The sequence below is a fragment of the Rattus norvegicus genome, chromosome X (assembly GCF_021556685.1).
Source record: "Rattus norvegicus strain SHRSP/BbbUtx chromosome X, alternate assembly SHRSP_T2T, whole genome shotgun sequence".
NCBI classification, from domain to species: Eukaryota; Metazoa; Chordata; class Mammalia; order Rodentia; family Muridae; genus Rattus; species Rattus norvegicus.
Window position 1 is genome coordinate 8911643 of NC_141554.1, and position 26155 is coordinate 8937797.

The following is a 26155-nucleotide window of genomic DNA, read 5'->3' on the forward strand; positions in this document are numbered from 1 at the left end:
GGCTTTATAGAAGGAATTCGGTAGCACTCCATCTGTTTCAATTTTGTGGAATAGTTTGGATAGTATTGGTACAAAGTCTTCTTTGAAGGTCTGATAGAATTCTGCCCTGAACTCATCTGGACCTGGGCTCTTTTTAGTTGGGAGACCTTTAATGACTTCTTCTATTTCTTTAGGAATTATGGGGTTATTTAAATGGTTTATCTGTTCCTTTGACTTACCTGGTATCTGTCTAGGAAATTGGCCATTTCCTGCAGATTTTCAAGTTTTGTTGAATATAGGATTTTGTAGTAGGATCTGATAATGTTTTGAATTTCCTCTGATTCTGTAGTTATCTATTTTATTTGATATTAGAATGGCTACTCCAGCTTGCTTCTTCAGACCATTTGCTTGGAAAGTTGTTTTCCAGCCTTTCACTCTGAAGTAGTGTCTGTCTTTGTCTCTGAGGTGTGTTTCTTGTAGGGACTGCAGGGTCCTTATTGCATATCCAGTCTTTTTTTTAATTTTTATTGACTTGAGTATTTATTATTTACATTTCGATTGTTATTCAATTTCCCGGTTTCCTGGCACATATCACCCTAATCCATACTCCTCCCCTTCTATATGGGTGTTTCACTCCCTATCCGCCACCCATTACCACCCTCCCCCCAACGATCATGGTCACTGGGCATTCAGTCTTGTCAGGACCAAGGGCTTCCCCTTCAACTGGTGCTCTTACTAGGCTATTCATTGCTATCTATGAGGTTGGAGCCCAGGGTCAGTCCATCTATATTCTTTGGGTAGTGGCTAAATCCCTGGAAGCTCTGGTTGCTTGGCATTGTTGTTCATATGGGGACTCGAGCCCCTTCAAGCTCTTCCAGTCCTTTCTCTGATTCCTTCAACGGGGGTCCTGTTCTCAGTTCAGTGGTTTGCTGCTGGCATTCGACTCTGTATTTGCTGTATTCTGGGTGTGTCTCTCAGGAGAGATCTGCATGCAGTTCCTGTTGGCCTGCACTTCTTTGCTTCATCCATCTTATCTAATTGGGTGGCTGTATATGTATGGGCCACATGTGGGGCAGGCTCTGAATGGGTGTTCCTTCTGCCTCTCTTTTAAACTTTGCCTCCCTATTCCCTGCCAAGTGTATTCTTGTTTCCGTTTTAAAGGAGTGAAGCATTCACATATTGGTCATCCCTCTTGAGTTTCATTTGTTCTGTGCATCTAGGGTAATTCAAGCATTTGGGCTAAAAGCCACTTATCAATGAGTGGATACCATGTATGTTTTTCTGTGATTGGGTTGCCTCACTCAGGAAGATATTTTCCAGTCACATCCATTTGCCTATGAAATTCATAAAGTCAATGTTTTTGAGAGTTGAGCAATATTCCATTCTGTATATGTACCACATTTTCTGTATCCATTCCTCTGTTGAAGAGCATCTGCATTCTTTCCAGCTTCTGGCTATTATAAATAAGGCTACTACGAACGTAGTGGAGCATTTGTCTTTGTTATATGTTGGGGCATCTTTTGGGTATATGCCCAAGAGAGGTATAGCTGGGTCCTCACATAGTTCAATGTCCTATTTTCTGAGGAACCTCCAGACTGATTTCCAGAATGGTTGTACCATTCTGCAATCCCACCAACAATGGAGGAATGTTCCTCATTTTCCAAATCCTTGCCAGCATCTGTTGTTGCCAGAGTTTTTTATTTTAGCCATTCTCACTGGTGTGAGGTGAAATCTCAGTGTTGTTTGGATTTGCATTTCCCTTATGACTAAAGATGTTAAACATTTCTTTAGGTGTTTCTCAGGCATTCATCATTCCTCAGCTGTGAATTCTTTGTTTAGCTCTGACCTCCATTTTTCAATAGGGTTATTTGTCTCCCTGCAGTCTAACTTCTTGAGTTCTTTGTATATTTTGGATATAAGCCCTCTATCTATTGTAGGATTAGTAAAGATCTTTTCTCAATCTGTTGGTTGCCGTTTTGTCCTAACCACAGTGTCCTTTGCCTTATAAAGCTTTGCAGTTTTATGAGATCCCATTTGTTGATTCTTGATCTTAGAGCATAAGCCATTGGTGTTTTGTTCAGGAAGTTTTCTCCAGTGCCAATGTGTTCGAGATGCTTCCCCACTTTTTCTTCTATTAATTTGAGTGTATCTTGTTTGATATGGAGGTCCTTGATCCACTTGGACTTAAGCTTTGTACAGGGTGATAAGCATGGATCGATCTGCATTCTTCTACATGTTGACCTCCAGTTGAACCAGTATCATTTGATGAAAATGGTATGTTTTTTCCATTGGATGGTTTTGGCTCCTTTGTCCAAAATCAAGTGACCATAGGTTTGTGGGTTCATTTCTGGGTCCTCAATTCTATTCCATTGGTCTATATGTCTGTCTCTGTACCAATGCCAGTTTTTATCAATAGCAGTTTTTTATCAATACTGCTGTGTAATACTGCTTGAGTTCTGGGATAGTGATCTCCCCAGAAGACCTAGTATTGTTGAGGATAGTTTCAGCTATCCTGGGGTCTTTGTTATACCAGATGAATTTGCAAATTGTTCTGTCCAACCCTTTGAATAATTGGATTTGTATTTTGATGGGGATTGCATTGAATCTGTAGATCATTTTTGGTAAAATGGCCATTTTTACTCTATTATTCCTGCCAATCCATGAGCATGGGAAATCTTTCCATCTTCTGAGGTCTTCTTCAATTTCTTTCTTCAGAGGCTTGAAGTTCTTATTGTACAGACCTTTTACTTGCTTGGTTAAAGTCACACCGAGGTATTTTATATTATTTGGGACTTTTATGAAGGGTGTCGTTTCCCTAATTTCTTTCTTGGCTTCTTTCTCTTATGTGTAGAGGAAGTCTACTGATTTGTTTGAGTTAATTTTATACCCAGCCACTTTGCTGAATGTGTTTATCAGCTTTAGTAGTTCTCTGGTGGAACTTTTGGGATCACTTAAATATATCATCTGCAAATAGTGATATTTTGACTTCTTCTTTACCAATGTGTATCTCCTGGATCTCCTTTCGTTGTCTGATTGCTCTGCCTAGGACTTCAAGAAATATATTGCATAAGGACAGAGAGAGTGGTCAGCCTTGTCTAGCCCCTGATTTTAGTGGGATTGCTTCAAATTTCTCTCCGTTTAGTTTAATGTTAGCACTGGTTTGCTGTACATGGCTTTTACTATATTTACATATGGGCCTGAATTCCTATTCCTTCCAGGACTTTATCATGAAGGGGTGTTGAATTTTGTCAAATGGTTTCTCAGCATCTAATGAAATGATCATGTGGTTCTGTTCTTTCAGTTTGTTTATGTAATGGATCACGTTGATTGTTTTCCATAAATTAAACCATCCCTGCATGCCTGGGATGAAGCCTACTTGATCATGGTGGATGATTGTTTTGATGTGCTCTTGGATTTGGTTTGCCAGAATTTTATTGAATATTTTGCGTCAATATTTATAATGGAAATTGGTCTGAAGTTCTCTTTCTTTGTTGGATCTTTGTATGGTATGTGTATAAGATTAATTGTGGCTTCATAGAAGGAATTCGGTAGTGCTCCGCCGGTTTCAATTCTGTGGAATAGTTTGCATAGTATTGGTATAAGGTGTTCTATGAAGGTCTGATAGAATTTTGCACTAAACCTGTCTGGACCTGGGCTCTTTTTGGTTGGGAGACCTTTAATGACTGCTGCTATTTCCTTAGGAGTTATGGGGTTGTTTAACTGGTTTATCTGTTCCTGATTTAACTTCATTACCTGGTATCTGTCTAGGAAATTGGCCATTTGCTGCAGATTTTCAAGTTTTGTTGAATATAGGCCTTTGTAGTAGGATCTGATGATTTTTTGAATTTCCTCTGATTCCGTAGTTATTTCTCCCTTTTCATTTCTGATTTTGTTAATTTGGACACACTCTCAGTTTCCTTTTGTTGTCTGGCTAAGGTTTTATCTATCTTGTTGATTTTTTCAAAGAACCAACGTTTGGTTCTGTTTATTCTTTGTATAGTCCCTTTTGTTTCTACTTGGTTGATTTCAGCTCTGAGTTTGATTATTTCCTGCCTTCTATTCCTCCTAGGTGCATTTGCTTCTTTTTGAGGTTTTAGGTGTGCTGTCAAGCTGCTGATATATGCTGTCTCCTGTTTCTTTCTGCAGGCACTCAGAGCTATGATTTTTCCTCGTAGCACAGCTTTCATTGTATCCCATAAGTTTGGGTATGTTGTACCTTCATTTTCCTTAAATTCTAAGAAGTCTTTAGTTTCTTTCTGTATTTCTTCCTTGACCAGGTTATCATTGAGTATAGCATTGTTCAACTTCCATGTACATATGGGCATTCTTCCCTTATTGTTATTGAAGACCATCTTTATTCTGTGGTGGTCTTATAGGACACATGGGATTATTTATATCTTTCTGTATATGTTGAGGCCTGTTTTATGACCAATTATATGGTCAATTTTGTTGAAAGTACCATGAGGTGGTGAGAAGAATGTATATCCTTTTGTTTTAGGGTAGAATGTTCTATAAATATCTGTCAAGTCCATTTGGCTCATGACTTCTCTTAGTCTGTCTATGTTTCTGTTCAATTTCTGTTTCCAGGGTCTGTCCATTAATGGGAGTAGGGTGTTGAAATCTCCTACTATTATTGTTTGAGGTGCAATGTGTGTTTTGAGCTTTAGTAAGGTTTCTTTTACGTATGTAGGTGCCCTTGTATTTGGGGCATAGATATTTAGGATTGAGAGTTCATCTTGGTGGATTTTTCCTTTGATGAATATGAAGTGTCCTTCCTTATCTTTTTTGATGAATTTTAGTTGAAAATTGATTTTATTTGATATTAGAATGGCTACTCCAGCTTGCTTCTTCCGACCATTTGCTTGGAAAGTAGTTTTCCAGCCTTTCACTCTGAGGTAGTGTCTGTCTTTGTCTCTGAGGTGTGTTTCCTGTAGGCAGCAGAATGCAGGGTCCTCGTTGCGTATCCAGTTTGTAAATCTATGTCTTTTTATTGGGGAGTTGAGGCCATTGATGTTGAGAGATATTAAGGAATAGTGATTATTGCTTCCTGTTATATTCATATTTGGATATGAGGTTATGTTTGTGTGCTTTTCTTCTCTTTGTTTTGTTGCCAAGATGATTAGTTTCTTGCTTTTTCTAGGGTGTAGCTTGCCTCCTTATGTTGGGCTTTACCATTTATTATCCTTTGTCGTGCTGGATTTGTAGAAAGATATTTTGTAAATTTGGTTTTGTCGTGGAAAATCTTGGTTTCTCCATCTATGTTAATTGAGAGTTTTGCAGGATACAGTATCCTGGGCTGGCATTTGTGTTCTCTTAGGGTCCGTATGACATCTGTCCAGAATCTTCTGGCTTTCATAGTCTCTGTCGAAAAGTCTGGTGTGATTCTGATAGGTCTGCCTTTATATGTTACTTGACCTTTCTCCCTTACTGCTTTTAATATTCTTTCTTTATTTTGTGCATTTGGTGTTTTGAATATTACATGTCGGGAGGTGTTTCTTTTCTGGTCCAATCTATTTGGAGTTCTGTAGGCTTCTTGTATGCTTATGGGCATCTCTTCGTTTAGGTTAGGGAAGTTTTCTTCTATGATTTTGTTGACGATATTTACTGGTCCTTTGAGCTTGGAGTCTTCACTTTCTTCTATACCTATTATCCTTACGTTTGATCTTCTCATTGAGTCCTGCATTTCCTGTATGTTTTGGACCAGTAGTTTTTTCTGCTTTACCTTATCTTTTACAGTTGTGTCGATGATTTCTATGTAATCTTCTGCTCCTGAGATTCTCTCTTCCATCTCTTGTATTCTCTTGGTGATGCTCGCTTCTATGGTAAAATGTGATTTTAAATCTAAATCTTGGTGTTTACCGGAAGTCCCACACCCGCGGATCCCGGCCCGCAGCAGCTCTCTGCTCCCAGACCCGGTGAGAGAGAGACCCAACCGCCTGGTCAGGTGGGCACTCCTGAGGCTGCAGAGCAGAAGAGACCACCAACACTGCTCACCCCTGCCCACATCCCTGGCCCAAGAGGAAACTGTATAAGGCCTCTGGGCTCCCGTGGGGGAGGGCCCAGGAGCGGCAGGACACCGGCCTGAGACACCACCGGAACCTGAAAGAAACAGACCTGATAAACAGTTCTCTGCACCCAAACCCCGTGGGAGGGAGAGCTAAACCTTCAGAGAGGCAGACAAGCCTGGGAAACCAGAAGAGACTGCTCCCTGCACACACATCTCGGACGCCAGAGGAAAAAGCCAAAGACCATCTGGAACCCTGGTGCACTGAAGCTCCCGGAAGGGGCGGCACAGGTCTTCCTGGTTGCTGCCGCTGCAGAGAGCCCCTGGGCAGCACCCCACGAGCGTACTTCAGCCTCAGGACCACAGGTAAGACCAAATTTTCTGCTGCAAGAAAGCTGCCTGGTGAACTCAAGACACAGGCCCACAGGAACAGCTGAAGACCTATAGAGAGGAAAAACTACACACCCGAAAGCAGAACACTCTGTCCCCATAACTGACTGAAAGAGAGGAAAACAGGTCTACAGCACTCCTGACACACAGGCTTATAGGACAGTCTAGCCACTGTCAGAAACAGCAGAACAAAGTAACACTAGAGATAATCTGATGGCGAGAGGCAAGCGCAGGAACCCAAGCAACAGAAACCAAGACTACAATGCATCATCGGAGCCCAATTCTCCCACCAAAACAAACATGGAATATCCAAACACACCAGAAAAGCAAGATCTAGTTTCAAAATCATATTTGATCATGATGCTGGTGGACTTCAAGAAAGACATGAACACACTTAGGGAAACACAGGAAAACATTAATAAACAAGTAGAAGCCTACAGAGAGGAATCGCAAAAATCCCTGAAAGAATTCCAGGAAAACACAATCAAACAGTTGAAGGAATTAAAAATGGAAATAGAAGCAATCAAGAAAGAACACATGGAAACAACCCTGGATATAGAAAACCAAAAGAAGAGACAAGGAGCTGTAGATACAAGCTTCACCAACAGAATACAAGAGATGGAAGAGAGAATCTCAGGAGCAGAAGATTCCATAGAAATCATTGACTCAACTGTCAAAGATAATGTAAAGCGGAAAAAGCTACTGGTCCAAAACATACAGGAAATCCAGGACTCAATGAGAAGATCAAACCTAAGGATAATAGGTATAGAAGAGAGTGAAGACTCCCAGCTCAAAGGACCAGTAAATATCTTCAACAAAATCATAGAAGAAAACTTCCCTAACCTAAAAAAAGAGATACCCATAGACATACAAGAAGCCTACAGAACTCCAAATAGATTGGACCAGAAAAGAAACACCTCCCGTCACATAATTGTCAAAACACCAAACGCACAAAATAAAGAAAGAATATTAAAAGCAGTAAGGGAAAAAGGTCAAGTAACATATAAAGGGAGACCTATCAGAATCACACCAGACTTCTCGCCAGAAACTATGAAGGCCAGAAGATCCTGGACTGATGTCATACAGACCCTAAGAGAACACAAATGCCAGCCCAGGTTACTGTATCCAGCAAAACTCGCAATTAACATTGATGGAGAAACCAAGATATTCCATGACAAAACCAAATTTACACAATATCTTTCTACAAATCCAGCACTACAAAGGATAATAAATGGTAAAGCCCACCATAAGGAGGCAAGCTATACCCTAGAAGGAGCAAGAAACTAATCGTCTTGGCAACAAAACAAAGAGAATGAAAGCACACAAACATAACCTCACATCCAAATATGAATATAAAGGGAAACAATAATCACTATTCCTTAATATCTCTCAATATCAATGGCCTCAACTCCCCAATAAAAAGACATAGATTAACAAACTGGATACGCAACGAGGACCCTACATTCTGCTGCCTACAGGAAACACACCTCAGAGACAAAGACAGACACTACCTCAGAGTGAAAGGCTGGAAAACAACTTTCCAAGCAAATGGTCAGAAGAAGCAAGCTGGAGTAGCCATTCTAATATCAAATAAAATCAATTTTCAACTAAAAGTCATCAAAAAAGATAAGGAAGGACACTTCATATTCATCAAAGGAAAAATCCACCAAGATGAACTCTCAATCCTAAATATCTATGCCCCAAATACAAGGGCACCTACATACGTAAAAGAAACCCTACTAAAGCTCAAAACACACATTGCACCTCACACAATAATAGTGGGAGATTTCAACACCCCACTCTCATCAATGGACAGATCATGGAAACAGAAATTAAACAGTGATGTCGACAGACTAAGAGAAGTCATGAGCCAAATGGACTTAACGGATATTTATAGAACATTCTATCCTAAAGCAAAAGGATATACCTTCTTCTCAGCTCCTCATGGTACTTTCTCCAAAATTGACCATATAATTGGTCAAAAAACGGGCCTCAACAGGTACAGAAAGATAGAAATAATCCCATGCGTGCTATCGGACCACCACGGCCTAAAACTGGTCTTCAATAACAATAAGGGAAGAATGCCCACATATACGTGGAAATTGAACAATGCTCTACTCAATGATAACCTGGTCAAGGAAGAAATAAAGAAAGAAATTAAAAACTTTTTAGAATTTAATGAAAATGAAGATACAACATACTCAAACTTATGGGACACAATGAAAGCTGTGCTAAGAGGAAAACTCATAGCGCTGAGTGCCTGCAGAAAGAAACAGGAAAGAGCATATGTCAGCAGCTTGACAGCACACCTAAAAGCTCTAGAACAAAAAGAAGCAAATACACCCAGGAGGAGCAGAAGGCAGGAAATAATCAAACTCAGAGCTGAAATCAACCAAGTAGAAACAAAAAGGACCATAGAAAGAATCAACAGAACCAAAAGTTGGTTCTTTGAGAAAATCAACAAGATAGATAAACCCTTAGCCAGACTAACGAGAGGACACAGAGAGTGCGTCCAAATTAACAAAATCAGAAATGAAAAGGGAGACATAACTACAGATTCAGAGGAAATTCAAAAAATCATCAGATCTTACTATAAAAACCTATATTCAACAAAATTTGAAAATCTTCAGGAAATGGACAATTTCCTAGACAGATACCAGGTATCGAAGTTAAATCAGGAACAGATAAACCAGTTAAACAACCCCATAACTACTAAGAAAATAGAAGCAGTCATTAAAGGTCTCCCAACCAAAAAGAGTCCAGGTCCAGACGGGTTTAGTGCAGAATTCTATCAAACCTTCATAGAAGACCTCATACCAATATTATCCAAACTATTCCACAAAATTGAAACAGATGGAGCCCTACCGAATTCCTTCTACGAAGCCACAATTACTCTTATACCTAAACCACACAAAGACACAACAAAGAAAGAGAACTTCAGACCAATTTCCCTTATGAATATCGACGCAAAAATACTCAATAAAATTCTGGCAAACCGAATTCAAGAGCACATCAAAACAATCATCCACCATGATCAAGTAGGCTTCATCCCAGGCATGCAGGGATGGTTTAATATACGGAAAACCATCAACGTGATCCATTATATAAACAAACTGAAAGAACAGAACCACATGATCATTTCATTAGATGCTGAGAAAGCATTTGACAAAATTCAACACCCCTTCATGATAAAAGTCCTGGAAAGAATAGGAATTCAAGGCCCATACCTGAACATAGTAAAAGCCATATACAGCAAACCAGTTGCTAACATTAAACTAAATGGAGAGAAACTTGAAGCAATCCCACTAAAATCAGGGACTAGACAAGGCTGCCCACTCTCTCCCTACTTATTCAATATAGTTCTTGAAGTTCTAGCCAGAGCAATCAGACAACAAAAGGAGATCAAGGGGCTACAGATCGGAAAAGAAGAGGTCAAAATATCACTATTTGCAGATGACATGATAGTATATTTAAGTGATCCCAAAAGTTCCACCAGAGAACTACTAAAGCTGATAAACAACTTCAGCAAAGTGGCTGGGTATAAAATTAACTCTAATAAATCAGTAGCCTTCCTCTATACAAAAGAGAAACAAGCCGAGAAAGAAATTAGGGAAACGACACCCTTCATAATAGACCCAAATAATATAAAGTACCTCGGTGTGACTTTAACCAAGCAAGTAAAAGATCTGTACAATAAGAACTTCAAGACTCTGAAGAAAGAAATTGAAGAAGACCTCAGAAGATGGAAAGATCTCCCATGCTCATGGATTGGCAGGATTAATATAGTAAAAATGGCCATTTTACCAAAAGCAATTTACAGATTCAATGCAATCCCCATCAAAATACCAATCCAATTCTTCAAAGAGTTAGACAGAACAATTTGCAAATTCATCTGGAATAACAAAAAACCCAGGATAGCTAAAGCTATCCTCAACAATAAAAGGACTTCAGGGGGAATCACTATCCCTGAACTCAAGCAGTATTACAGAGCAATAGTGATAAAAACTGCATGGTATTGGTACAGAGACAGACAGATAGACCAATGGAATAGAATTGAAGACCCAGAAATGAACGCACACACCTATGGTCACTTGATTTTTGACAAAGGAGCCAAAACCATCCAATGGAAAAAAGATAGCATTTTCAGCAAATGGTGCTGGTTCAACTGGAGGGCAACATGTAGAAGAATGCAGATCGATCCATGCTTATCACCCTGTACAAAGCTTAAGTCCAAGTGGATCAAGGACCTCCACATCAAACCAGACACACTCAAACTAATAGAAGAAAAACTGGGGAAGCATCTGGAACACATGGGCACTGGAAAAAATTTCCTGAACAAAACACCAATGGCTTATGCTCTAAGATCAAGAATCGACAAATGGGATCTCATAAAACTGCAAAGCTTCTGTAAGGCAAAGGACACTGTGGTTAGGACAAAACGGCAACCAACAGTTTGGGAAAAGATCTTTACCAATCCTACAACAGATAGAGGCCTTATATCCAAAATATACAAAGAACTCAAGAAGTTAGACCGCAGGGAAACAAATAACCCTATTAAAAAATGGGGTTCAGAGCTAAACAAAGAATTCACAGCTGAGGAATGCGGAATGGCTGAGAAACACCTAAAGAAATGTTCAACATCTTTAGTCATAAGGGAAATGCAAATCAAAACAACCCTGAGATTTCACCTCACACCAGTGAGAATGGCTAAGATCAAAAGCTCAGGTGACAGCAGATGCTGGCGAGGATGTGGAGAAAGAGGAACACTCCTCCATTGTTGGTGGGATTGCAGACTGGTAAAACCATTCTGGAAATCAGTCTGGAGGTTCCTCAGAAAATTGGACATTGAACTGCCTGAGGATCCAGCTATACCTCTCTTGGGCATATACCCAAAAGATGCCTCAACATATAAAAGAGACACGTGCTCCACTATGTTCATCGCAGTCTTATTTATAATAGCCAGAAAATGGAAAGAACCCAGATGCCCTTCAACAGAGGAATGGATACAGAAAATGTGGTCCATCTACACAATGGAATATTACTCAGCTATCAAAAACAACGCGTTTATGAAATTCGTAGGCAAATGGTTGGAACTGGAAAATATCATCCTGAGTGAGCTAACCCAATCACAGAAAGACATACATGGTATGCACTCATTGATAAGTGGCTATTAGCCCAAATGCTTGAATTACCCTAGATCCCTAGAACAAACGAAACTCAAGACGGATGATCAAAATGTGAATGCTTCACTCCTTCTTTAAATGAGGAAAAAGAATACCCTTGGCAGGGAAGGGAGAGGCAAAGATTAAAACAGAGACTGAAGGAACACCCATTCAGAGCCTGCCCCACATGTGGCCCATACATATACAGCCACCCAATTAGACAAGATGGATGAAGCAAAGAAGTGCAGACCGACAGGAGCCGGATGTAGATCGCTCCTGAGAGACACAGCCAGAATACAGCAAATACAGAGGCGAATGCCAGCAGCAAACCACTGAACTGAGAATAGGTCCCCTATTGAAGGAATCAGAGAAAGAACTGGAAGAGCTTGAAGGGGCTCGAGACCCCAAAAGTACAACAATGCCAAGCAACCAGAGCTTCCAGGGACTAAGCCACTACCTAAAGACTATACATGGACTGACCCTGGACTCTGACCCCATAGGTAGCAATGAATATCCTAGTAAGAGCACCAGTGGAAGGGGAAGCCCTGGGTCCTGCTAAGACTGAACCCCCCGTGAACTAGTCTATGGGGGGAGGGTGGCAATGGGGGGAGGGTTGGGAGGGGGACACCCATAAGGAAGGGGAGGGGGGAGCGGGATGTTTGCCCGGAAACCGGGAAAGGGAATAACACTCGAAATGTATATAAGAAATACTCAAGTTAATAAAAAAAAAAAAAAAAAGAAAGACCAACACCCCCCCACACACACACACACACATTTCTTTTTTTCCTGTGCAGGCTTCCTTACAGTGTGAGGAATAGATCACACTCTTAGGCTGCTTCTTCATTCATCAAACACAACAGAGTCTCTTCATCCACTCCACTTTGCTTCTTTTACATTCAAGATTTGGAAGCATTGCTAACGGCAACCATGAAGGAGGCAGCCGTGTACGTAGTAGCTTTTAGCTGGTTGGTTGGTTTGGGTCTAGGTTTTGGTTTTGTGGGAAAGATCCAGAAATGAAGTTGAGAGTAAAAAGCCATCTCTCTCTCTCTCTCTCTCTCTCTCTCTCTCTCTCTCTCTCTCTCTCTCTCTCTCTCTCTCACACACACACACACACACACACACACACACACACACACACACGGTGTTTTTGTTCTACTTGATGTTGTTCTGAAGCTTCCCCTCCAAAGAGAAGGCGACTGCGGGTTTCCTTAAATGGAGTTTAACTTGTAAACACGTGCAATTTGTGTATGTGTGTAGATTCTGGAATGATTCCATGTTGCTTGTGGAACACATGCACACTATGGACGAGAACTTAACTTTATGGAATGGGAAGTATCATGGTCCTAGTGTAAGCCTTTTATCCCCATAAATGCATCATTGGTCTTTAAAAATATCCAAGTACATGTATGTGAAACAATTTAAATGGGTGAAGATGTTAGTGGAAAGTTTGACAGACTGTATCACGTGAATGCAGATTTACCTCAACACCAGGAAATTATGTTAGACTGGGAGAGGGAAGTTTGTTCTTGTCTCAAATAAAAGACTAGATGGCCCTAAAAAAAAAAAAAAAAAAATCTAAATCTTGGTTTTCTGTTGTGTTTGGATATCCAGTGTTTGCTTTGGTGGGAGAACTGGGCTCTGATGATGCCAAATAGTCTTGGTTTGTGTTGCTTAGGTTCCTGTGCTTGCCTCTCACCATCAGGTTGTCTCTGGTGTTAGCTTTACTTGCTGTTTCTGATGGTGGCTTGACCTTCCTATAGGCCTGTGTGTCAGCGCTCCTGTAGATCAGCTTTCATTTTTTTTTTTTTTTAGCCAGTTATGGAAACAGAGTATTCTGCTCTCAGGTGTATAGTCGCTCCTGGAGCTTGGCTTCCAGCTCTTCATGAGGGCCTCAGCTGAAAGTGTCCTGCCCCTACTGCTCCTATGTCCCTGTGCTCAGGGGGCACAGATGGCACTAGGCATTTTCCTCTTGAGTTGGGATTGTAGGCAGAGAGTAGTTTCCTCTGGTTTCACAGGAGTGCCTGCATTTCTGAGGGAGGGGATAGCTCTGCCCCCGCCATGGAATTTGGGTGTAGGGAGCTGTTTGATTGATTCATTTTAGATCCAGGAACAGATGTGGTCCACAGGGCTCCTGCAGCTGACTGCTCCTATATCCCTGTGTCCAGATACACTATGAAGTTTCTTCTCGGGCCAGGAATGTGAGCAAAGGTGGGCAGAAGTGGCAGTCTCTTCTGCCCTGCAGTCTCAGGATTGCCCATACTTCTGAGTATTCAGTTCTCTCTCCCATGGGATTTGGGAGCAGGGAGTTCTCTTTCTTTTTTTTTCTTATTAATTATTCCATTTGTTTACATCTCAAATGATTTCCCACTTCCCAGTTACCCCTCTACCAACGTCCCATCCCACATCTGCCCATCTTTTCCCTCTCCTTTGCCTGAAGGAGAGTGCTCTTCCATCCACCCACACTCTCCTGTCCCCACCCCCACCCCTGCTCCAACATCCCCCTATGCTGGAGCATCAAACCACTCTGATACCAAGAGTCTCCCTTCCTGTTGCTGTCAGGCAAGGCCATCCTCTGCTACATATGTATCTGGAGCGGTGGATCCCTCCAGGTACACTCCCTGCTTGGTGCTCTAGACTCTGGGAAAACTTGGTGGTCAGGTTAGCTTATGTTTTTCTCCCAATGGGGTTACAATCCCCCTCAGCTCCTCCAGTCTTTCTGCCAGCTCCCCCACCAGGTTCCCTGGGCAAGGCTGATGGCCCACCCCAAGGATCTGCAACCAATGAAACTGACCACAGTTTCTGACTTCCTCAGGAACTACCACATTTTGTTCCTGTTAGTAAACACCTCTTGATCCCAGCAACAGTGTTGGGTTTGGTGGCTGCATATGGGATGGATCCTCAGGTGGGGCAATCCCTGGTTGGCCCTTTCTTCACTATCTGTTCCATTTTTTGTCCCTGTAGAAATATTCTACAGGAATATTTCTGGGTTAAAAACTTTGAGATGGTTGGGTGACCCCATGCCTCAACTGGGGTTGTGCCTATCTGCTGGGGGAGGTCTCGACATGTTCTATCTCCCCTGTCTCTGCCCAGTTGGGTCCTGGGAGCCTCACATTTCCCTATTGTCCGGAACCCTCTGTTGGCTATCCCCAATTCCTCATTGCCCCACCCTGCTACATATTTTTGTATGATATTTCTCTGACTCTCTGTACCTCTGCACATCTCCAGTTCCTGATACTGCCACCCTTGTTTCCTCCCCCTCCTTTCTCCCTCCACAGTCCCCCTTTCCCTCTACCTACCACAATTGTCCTGTTCCCCCCTCAATTAATGACTGGAGCATCCACACTCTGGTCTTCCTTCAACTTTCTCTCTCTCTCTCTCTCTCTCTCTCTCTCTCTCTCTCTCTCTCTCCCTCTCTCTCTCTCTCTCTCTCTCTCTCTCTTCCTCCCTCCCCCTCTTCTTTCTTTCTTTCTTTCTTTCTTTCTTTCTTTCTTTCTTTCTTTCTTTCTTTCTTTCTTTCTTTCTTTCCTTTCCACCCAAAGTGCTGTTCTAGTCCATCCCTCACAGATCCCTTCCTCCATACCCCTACCTTTCTATTATGGAAGGGTGGAACACCCCTGGACATCCCCCCACCCTGGCATATCAAGTCTCTGCCAGATTATACAAAATCCTTTCCAATTAAGGTCGCACAGGACAGGCATGGAGACTGAGCTGCTTGTCTGCTACATGTATCCTTGGGCCTCATTCCAGCCCATGTATGTTTTTTGATTGGGACGCTTTAATGACTTCTTCTATTTCAGTAGTGGTTATATCCCTCTATAAATTGCTTATCTGATCTTGATTTAACTTTGGTAAGTGGTATTTATTGAGAAATTTGTCCATTTCTTATTGGATTTTATAATTTTATGATATACAGGTTTTTGAAATAAGACCCATTGATTCTTGGATTTCCCCTTATCTGTTATGTCCGCATTTCATTTATTTAATTAATTTTGATATTCTTTCTCTGCCTTTTAGTTAGTTTGGTAAAAGATTGTTTATCTTATTTCTTTTCTTTTCTTTTCTTTTTTCATCTTTATTAACTTGGGTATTTCTTATTTACATTTCGATTGTTATTCCCTTTCCTGGTTACCAAGCCAACATCCCTCTAACCTCCCCTCCCCTTCTCTATGGGTGTTCCACTCCCTATCCTCCCCACACTACTGCCCTACACTACTTTCCCGGTTTTCGGGCCAACATCCCCCTAACCCCTCCCCCTCCACTTCTTTATGGGTGTTCCTCTTCCCATCCTCCCCTCATTGCCGCCCTCCCCCCAACAATCACGTTCACTGGGGGTTCAGTCTTAGCAGGACCCAGGGCTTCCCCTTACACTGGTGATCTTACTAGGATATTCAATGCTACCTATGAGGTCAGAGTCCAGGGTCAGTCCATGTATAGTCTTTAGGTAGTGGCTTAGTCCCTGGAAGCTCTGTTTGCTTGGCATGTTGTTCATATGGGGTCTCGAGTCCCTTCAAGCTCTTCCAGTTCTTTCTCTGATTCCTTCAACGGGGGTCCCGTTCTCAGTTCAGTGGTTTGCTGCTGGCATTCGCCTCTGTATTTGCTGTATTCTGGTTGTGTCTCTCAGGAGAGATCTACATCTGGCTCCTGTCTGCCTGCACTTCTTTGCTTCATCCACCTTGTCTAATTGGGTGGCTGTATATGTATGGGCCACATGTGGGGCAGGCTCTGAATGGGTGTTCCTTCTGTCTCTGTTTTAATCTTTGCCTCTCTATTCCCTACCAAGGGTATTCTTGTTCCCCTTTTAAAGAAGGAGTGAAGCATTCACATTTTGATCATCCGTCTTGAGTTTCATTTGTTCTAGGCATCTAGGGTAATTCAAGCATTTGGGCTAATAGCCACTTATCAATGAGTGCATACCATGTGTGTTTTTCTGTGATTGGGTTACCTCACTCAGGATGATATTTTCCAGTTCCAACCATTTGTCTATGAATTTCATAAAGGCATTGTTTTTGATAGCTCAGTAATATTCCATTGTGTAGATGTACTACATTTTCTGTTTCCATTCCTCTGTTGAAGGACATCTGGGTTCTTTCCAGCTTCTGGCTGTTATAAATAAGGCTGCTATTAACAGAGTGGAGCATTTGTCTTTGTTATATGTTGGGACATCTTTTGGGTATATGCCCAAGAGAGGTATAGCTGGGTCCTCAGGTAGTTCAATGTTCAATATTCTGAGGAACCTCCAGACTGATTTCCAGACTGATTTCGATCTCCATTCTTCTACATGCTGACCTCCAGTTGAATCAGCACCATTTGATGAAAATGCTATTTTTTTTCCATTGGATGGTTTTGGCTCCTTTGTCCAAAATCAAGTGACCATAGGTGTGTGGGTTCATTTCTGGGTCCTCAATTCTATTCCACTGGTCTATATGTCTGTCTCTGTACCAATACCATGCAGTTTTTATTATTACTGCTCTGTAATACAGCTTGAGTTCAGGGATAGTGATCTCCCCAGAAGTCCTAGTATTGTTGAGGATAGTTTTAGCTATCCTGGGGTTTTCATTACTCCAGATGAATTTGCAAATTTTTCTCTCTAACTCTTTGAAGAATTGGATTGGTATTTTGATGGGGATTTCATTGAATCTGTAGATCATTTTTGGTAAAATGGCCATTTTTACTCTATTATTCCTGCCAATCCATGAGCATGGGAGATCTTTCCATCTTCTGAGGTCTTCTTCAATTTCTTTCCTCAGTGTCTTGAAGTTCTTATTGTACAGATCTTTTACTTGCTTGCATTTTATATTATTTGGGATATTATGAAGGGTGTCATTTCCCTAATTTCTTTCTCGGCTTGTTTCTCTTTTGTGTAGAGGAAGGCTACTGATTTATTTGAGTCAATTTTCTACCTAGCCACTTTGCTGAAGTTGTTTATCAGCTTTAGTAGTTCTCTGGTGGAAATTTTGGGATCACTTAAATATACTATCATGTCATCTGCAAATAGTGATATTTTGACCTCTTCTTTTCCCATCTGTATCCCCTTGATCTCCTTTTGTTGTCTGATTGCTCTGGCTAGAACTTCAAGAACTATATTGCATAAGTAGGGAGAGAGTGGGCAGCCTTGTCTAGTCCCTGATTTTAGTGGGATTGCTTCAAGTTTCTCTCCATTTAGTTTAATGTTAGCGATTGGTTTGCTCTATATGACTTTTACTATGTTTACATATGGGCCTTGAATTCCTATTCTTTCCAGGACTTTTATCATGAAGGGGTGTTGTATTTTGTCAAATGCTTTCTCAGCATCTAATGAAATGATCATGTGGTTTTTATATTTCAGTTTTTTTTATAGTGGATTATATTGATGATTTTCCATATATTAAATCTTTTCTTTTTTATTATTATTTTATATATTTAAATTCTGGATGTTGTCCCCCTTTGTGGTTCCCCCTCCATGAGTTCTTCATCCCCTCCCCTAACTTCTGAGAGGGTGCTCTCCCAACCATTCCCCTACCTACCCTGCCTCACCCCCTAACATCCTCCCTCCTAAGGCATCAAGTTTGTATGGAATTAAGCTTATCCTTTCTTACTGAGGCCAGGCAAGGCAGTCCTCCATGTATGCTCTTTGGTTGGTAACTTATCCTCTGGGAGCTCGGGAGTCGTGGTGTCTGGGTTTCCTGACACTGTTATCCCCCCTATATGGAGTTGCAATCCCCTTCAGCTCCTACAGTCTTTCCCCTAGTTCTTTCATAGGAGTCCCTGACTTCAGTCCAATGGTTGGTTGGCTAGCTGTATGTGTCTGCATCTGTCTCAGTCAGCTGCTTGTAGAACCTCTCAAAGGACAGTCATGGTAGGTCCCTGTCTGAAATTGCAATAGTGGCATCAGTAATAGTGTCAGGGTTGGGTGCCTGCACCTGGGACAGATTCCAAAATGAGCCAATCTCTGGATGGTCTTTCCTTCAGTCTCTGCTTCATTTTTGTCCAGGCCTTTCCTTTAGACAGGAACAATTCTGGGTCAAGAATTTTGAAGATGGGTGGGTGGCCCCATCCCTCAAATATGGAATATATATACTGGAGGTAGGCTCTTTAGGGTACATCTCCCTATTGTTGGGCATTTCAGCTAGGGCCATCCCCACTGGGACCTGGGAAACTGCCACTTCCCTGGTATCTGGGACTTTCTAGAGGTCCACCCCATATCTCAGTCCCCCACTGCTGCACATTTCTATTTATTCTCCTGGCTCTCTGGGCTTCTCTCATGTCTCCCACCATACCTGATTCTGTTCCTCTTTCCCCCCTTGGTTCCCTTTCCTACACAGGTCCATCCCTTTGCCTCTCATGATTATTTTGTTCCTCCTTCTAAGTGGGATTGAAGTATCCACACTTGGGTATTTTCTTAAAGAACCAACTCTTGGTTTCATTGATTCTCATTGATTCTTTGTATTGTTCCTTTGTTTCTAATTGATTTCAGTCCTGAGATTTTTTTCTACCATCTACCTTTCTTGGGTATATTTACTTCTTTTTATCCTAGAACTTTCCAGTGTGTTTTTAAGTTGCTAGTATGAGATCTCTCCAGTTTCTTGATGGAGGCACTTAGTGCTGTGAACTAAGCATTTCCTCTTAGTACTGCTTCAATTGTGTTCCATAATTTGGGTATGTTGTGTATTTTCATTGAATTCTAGGAAGTTTTATCTTTCTTCATTTATGTCTTCCTTTACCCAGTGGTCATTGAGTAGAGTGCTGTTCAGTGTCCATGAGTTTGTAGGCTTTCTGTTGTTTCCATTGTTGATGTTCTTTAATTCATGGTGGTGTGAGAAGACACAAGTGGTTATTTCAATTAGCTTATATATGTAGAGACTTGCTTTGTGACCAAGTGTATGGTCAATTTGGGAGAACATTGCATGAGGTGCTAAGAAGAATGTGTATTCATTTGTGTTTGGGTGAAATGGTCTGTAGAGATCTGTTCAATTCATATCTATTAGTTCTATTATTCCAGACTAGTTTTCATCTGGGTGACCTGTCTGTTGGTGAGAGTTGGGTGTTGAAATCTCCCTCTAGTAATTTTTAGGATTTGATGTGCATTTTAAGTTTCAGTAATATTTCTTTTACAAATATGGGTACCCTTGCAGTGAGGGCATAGATATCAGAATTGAGATATCACTTTGGTGTATTTTTTCCTTTGAACTGCATGAAGTATCCTTTCCTATCTCTTTTTATTAATTTTGGTTGAAAGTTTATTTGTTTTTAGATATATACACCAGCTAGCTTCTTGGGGGAGGGCATTTGCTTAGAAAATCTTTTTCCAGCCCTTTACTCTGATGGAATGTCTATTTTTGATGCTCAGGTGTGTTTCTTGGATCCTGAATTTGCATCCACTCTATTGCCTTGTGTCTTTGTATTGGAGAATTGAGTCTATTAATGTTGAGAGATATTAATGACCAATGATTATTAGTACATATTATTTTGATGTTGGTGATGATTGTGTATGTGTGTGTGTGTGTGCGTGCACATGCGTGCAAATGTGCATATGAACATGAGCTTCCCTTTTTTTGGTTTTGCTGGTGTGAAATTATTTATTTCCTGTATTTTTGGGTGTAGTTAGCCTCATCGGGTTGGAGTTTTCATGTAGGACTGGATTAGTGGAAAGATACTGTTTAAATTTTGTTTTGTCATGGAATATCTTGTTTTCTCCATGTACAGTGATTGAAAGTTTTGCTGGGTATAGTGGTATAGTAGTCTGGACTGGAATCTGTGGTTTCTTAGAGTCTGCAAGACATCTGCCCAGACCTTCTGGCTTTTAGAGTCTCCATTGAGAGATAAGTATAATTCTAATAGGTCTTCCTTTATATGTCACTTGTTCTTTATCCCTTGTAGGGTTTAATATTCTTTCTTTGTTCTGTATGCTTAATTCTTTGATTATTATTTGGTGTGAGGACTTTGTTTTCTGGTTCAATCTATTTCATGTTCTATAAGCTTTTCATTCATCTATAGGTAACTCCTTTAGGTTAGGAAAATTTTCTCCTATGATTTTGTTGAAAATATTTTCTGGTTCTTTGAGCTGGGAATCTTCTATTCCTATTATTCTTAAGTTTGCTCTTTTTGTTTCCTAAATGTCATAAGGAAATTTTTAGATTTAACATTTTTATTGTCCAATGTATCTATTTTTTACCACATCTTCTATGCATGAGATTCTTTCTTCCATCTTTGTATTCTCTTGGTGATACTTATGTCTGTAGTTCATGTTTACTTACCTAGGTTTTAGGATTCCATCAGTTTGTATTTTCTTTAGTATATCTATTTCCATTTTTCATGTCTTGAACAAATTTATTCATTCTCTTCAACTCTCTAATTGTATTTTCTGGATTTATTTAAGGGATTTATTTATTTCTTCTTTTAGGACCCATATCATCTTCAAATTATTGGTTTTAATGTCCTTTACTTCAGTTATGTTGGAATATTCAGTGCCTACTATGGTAGGATAGCTGGCCTCTGGTGAAGACATGTTACCCTGACTGTTATTGATTGTGTCCTTATGTTGATGTCTATGCATCTAGGTTTGTGATTATTATAGTTCTGGGTATTGCTTTCTGAGTTTGTCTTTGTTGGCTGGGTGTTTTGTTCCTTGCTTTTTGTTTCCTCTGTGGATCTTCATTGTGTTGGCTGTGTTGTCTGTTTTCTCAGACTGCTCTGCTGATTTTTTCATGGGAATACTTGCTGGAGTTTGAGGCACAGAAATAGGTAATTTGGGCAAGGTGAAGGGTGGAGTGGGGATGGGAATGATTTTTTGTGTGATAGGTGCAACTCTAAGGATTGAGTCTAGGTAATAGAAACAGTACAGAATGTCCATAAAGTTTACCTGGTCTTCTTGCAGGCATGGCCTATGGTTGAACAAGGTGTTGGGAGCTGGGGCACAGTGATGAGGCAGAGAGAATAGGCCAGGGCTGTGGTTGGTGGGAGGCATAGATGGGTTTGGAGGCTTCAACTGGTGTTCTATTGTAGTTTTAGGGACCAACCTGTGGACAGGGTTTGGGGTAACAGAGAAGTGGAGAAGGTCTGTTGGCAGCCTACCTGGTCATCTGGCAGGCATGGCCTGTCCTGGATTTCATGAGATTACTTAATTTTATTTAATTTATATAATTTTGCTTTGTATTTTCAGCTTGTCCCAGAGTTGATAAGGAATGACCTTGTCTTATAAGATAATTGATTTTATTCTTTTTATTTATTTGAAGGTTTTCTTTTCAAGTGATGGCCTACCTTTATTTAAAGGACTTGTAGAATACCTTTTAACTTTTCTCAGACAATGACATTCCTATTTGTTTTTTTAAAATTTGTTCAAACCCTTTGTGTGAAGCTATTGATTTCTACTTTTCCACATGTACCAGGAAAAATTGCTTCTTTTTCAATTATTTCAAGGCTGTTCCATTATATGGAACATATATCCCTTGGTTATACATTTCTTCTGAGTTCATTTATTCATTAAGGACCTTTTACATGTTATACACTGTTACAGGCCTTAGGGATAGATGTGAACAAAGTCAGATGGCTTCTATTCAGGAAAATTATATTCTGTGGATATATAGTCAGACAGTAAATGTGGAATAACTAGAAAAAACAAGTTAAGGGGGTTAGGGAATGTTAGAGAGTGATGGAGGTGAGATACTGCTTTTTTATTTTTTATTGTGTGGGTGGAAAGTGTTTCACTGAGTATGTGACATTTGAGCAGAAGTTTTAAGAAAGGGATGGCATAAGCTAGGCTGATGTTTGAAGGAAGAACATTCCCAGTAGGGAGACTAGCAAGTAAGAAGGCTGGACTGGTTTGAGATATTTGAGGACTAGCAAGTTGGTGAGTGATGTGACATAGGTAAGGGTACAAACAGAAGAGATGGCATTGGGCTATGGAGGAAGACTCGCATCTTTACTCCAAGTAGGTTCTCGCATACCTAGAAGGTTGTTGAACAGATGAGGAACAGAGCTTTAGTACTGTGAATGAGTGGCTAAAAGGAGATGAAGAAAAGAAGAGAGTGGGTGCTTGCACTTGGAAGTAGTAAGAAGTGACCGCATTCTATACAGAGTTCTCAGGGATTGGATGTGTTAGAAGTCAGAGAGAGAAGATGGTATAAGGAGCAGTTGACGAGGCAAGAGAAACTTGATTTTAGATTTGGTAATTATTTTTCTTTAAAAATAACTCCTGGGGATTGAGAGATGGCTCAGAAGTTAAGAGAATTAACTGATCTTCAAGTGGTCCTGAGTTCAATTCTTAGCAATCATATGGTGGCTCACAACCATTTGTAATGGGATCTGATGCCCTTTTCTGGTGTGTCTAAAGACAGCTACAGTGTACTCATATACATAAAATAAATAAATAATTCTAAAATAAAAATAATTCCCAATTGAACTATTACACTGTATCAAAAAATGCTCATTAAATATCTATAAAGTGGTTGTATTTTGGAAACACTTGCATTTAGATAAAAGACCTGCATGTAGACAGATAAATGAAGGAATGAATGAATAAACCACTCTACTATGGTTTGAATGTCTTCACTAAAACTCATATAGAAATTTAATCTCCATTATGAAGTATTAAAAATGGTATCAACCTGGGCACTGTGGATCATCCCTGTAATCCCAGCACTTAGAAAACTGAGGCAGACAGATCCCACATTCCAGGCTAGCCTGGGCTAAGTAACCAGGTCCTATGTACAAGCAAACAAAGAACAAACATCCCAAGTATAAAGCAGCAACCCTCCTAAGGTAAACAAACACAAAATAAACACACACACACACACACACACACACACACAAATGAGTCCAAAAATGTAGGAAAAGATGGGATTTTTAAGAAATGGTTAGACCAGGGGCTGGGGATTTAGCTCAGTGGTAGAGCGCTTACCTAGGAAGCGCAAGGCCCTGGGTTCGGTCCCCAGCTCCAAAAAAAAAAAAAAAAAAGAAATGGTTAGACCACAAGGGCAGAGTGATTAAGTCATGACTGACGTAATTGATTAGTGGGGTTTCTTGAAAGGGGGCTTGTTATACAAGACAGTTTAACTTTTTCTTATATGTATGACTCTCCCCTCTTGATGCTCTACACTGTCTCCTGACTGTATAGTACTCACCACTGAAAGGGCATTCACCAGAAACACATCCTTGACCTTGGACTGACCAGAGTCCAGAACTATGAGCTGAATAAAACTATTCTTTTTGTAAAAAAATTTCTTTGATTTTAAATTGTGTGTATACATATGTGTCTGTGTGAGAAAATGTGCAGATGTGATTGCAAGTGCTAATGAAGGCCAGAAAAGGGTGTCAGATCTCATGGAGCTGGACTCACACTTGGTTGTGAACTGCTTGATTTGGGAGTTGGGAATCAACCTTGGATCCTCTGAAAGAGTGGTATGGACTCATAACCACTGAGTATAGATTTTAAATACATCTTTAGATGTAAACATTTGTAGTTAAGGGAGACATAAATATGAAATGTGGAAGCATACACATGCTAGTTAAAGCCTTGAAATGAAATGCAATAACCATGAATTAAAAAAATTAAATTATATTTATTTATTTATTTATTATCATCACACCACTAACTTGTGAGACCTTTCATGTGAAGGTTCAAACATATCTTATTAGGAAGTATAATATATGCTCTGAAGGAAGCATAATGAAAAACATTTACGAGGATTCTGATTTGGTTTTGAATGGATTCTCTAAGGAAGTGCTATTGCATTTGCAGCCTAAATAATGAAAAATGATTCCCCGAGATCAAATTTTGAGAAAAGGCCTGTATTAGTTTCTTAGGGTTGCTGAAACAAAGCGTCAGTATCTAAATAGTTCAATTTGTTCACCCATAATTTTAGCAGATGGAAGTCTCAAATCAAGATGCAGTGTGCTCTGGCTGAGAGCTCTAAGAGAGAATCTTTTCTTTTCTGGTCCTTTTCTCGTTTCCAAGTAGCCTCGGTTGTTTCTTACATTGTGGCTGCAAATTATCATCTCTGCCTCTACCTTCACAGAGCCTTCTTCCTCTGTTTTTGTTTTGTTTTCTTTGTTAGATAGAGTTTCATTAAGTAACACAGGACTAGTGATCTTCCTGTCTCCTGAGTGCTGAGATTAGAAGCATTGGCCATCATACCTGGATGTCTGGTAGACTCTCTTCCTATGATTAAATAATTAGATTTAAAATACATTCTAAATCTAGGACAATTTCAATTCAATCTTTTTAACGCATATCATCTTCAAAGAGTGTATTTCCAAATGAGGTCATGTTTCAAGGTTCTGAAAATACATAAATAAGGGTGCACAGCATTGATGGTGTATGTCATTCAACACACTATAGGGTTGACCATAAGCAATGCTGTACTTGAAGCAGTGGTGCACTATAGCTGACTCCAATCTATTCTCAAGAGTCAATTTGCTAAACTGCATGTGGTATTGTACTTTTGCTCTTAAGTGCTCTTTGGAGGCTGGAAGAGGATTACTTAGTGTTCCAACCAGTCTGAACAACATAGTAAGACCTTGTACCAAACTAACTTTTCCATTTTTAGCCATTTTTTTTCTGATTGATGTTATATTGGTAAACTGAAATTGGTTGTAGTGAGGATACTTGCATCATAAGTAGTGGAAAAATGCCACAGATCACATTTCTTATTCTTTTGGTGAACTGTTAAACATTTACTATCACACCCCCAAGTTGAAGGCCATAATTTAAAAAAGAGTTTAAAAAGAGATGCATCTAATATAGGTGGACAGTAGTGAAGTTGGCTGTAAGGGAGACCATGGTAAATATTTTAAATAATTTTAAAGCTTTATTTTACTTTTGATTGTGTGTGTGTGTGTGTGTGTGTGTGTGTGTGTGTGTGTGTGTGCATGTATTCTGTAGGAAACAATGAAAAACATTTACAGGGTTTTTATGAGTACATGCACACATACGTGAGGGAGTGCAAGTACCTGTGTAAGTTATATCAGGGAGTTAGCACCCCTAAAACTAGAGTTATAGACAACTGTGAATTACCTAATGTGAGTGAACTGAACTGAACTGAACTGAACTGAATTCAGGTCTTCTGTAAGAGGTCTTAAGTGAGGAGAACAGTGGGACCTGCTTATATCATTGTTCTATAGTTTCTGTCCCAGTATTTTCTAAAATATACTTGTAAAAGGTCTTTTAATTAATTAATGTTTTATTTATTCGCTTTACATCCCACTCACTGCCCCCTCCTGATCATCCCCTCCCACAATCCTTCCCCCTATCTGCCATTATCCCCTCCCTTCTTCCCTCCCCTGGGTAACCCCCAACCCTGGCTTACCATGTCTCTGTAGGACTGGGCCCATCTTCTCCTACTGAGGCCAAACCAGGCAGTCCAGCTAGAAGAACATATCCCATAGACAGGAAACAGCTTATGGGACAGCCCCTGCTTCAGTTGTTCCAGACCTACATGAAAACCAAACTGCACATCTGCTACATATGTACAGGGAAGCCTAGGTTCAGTCTGTGTATGGTCTTTGGTTGGTGGTAAAGTCTCTGAGAGTCCCAAGTGTCCAGGTTAGTTGAATCTGTTGGTCTTCCTGTGGTGTCCCTATCTCTTCAGGGACACAATCCTTTCCCCTATACTTCCATAAGAGTCCCCAAGCTCCATCCACTGTT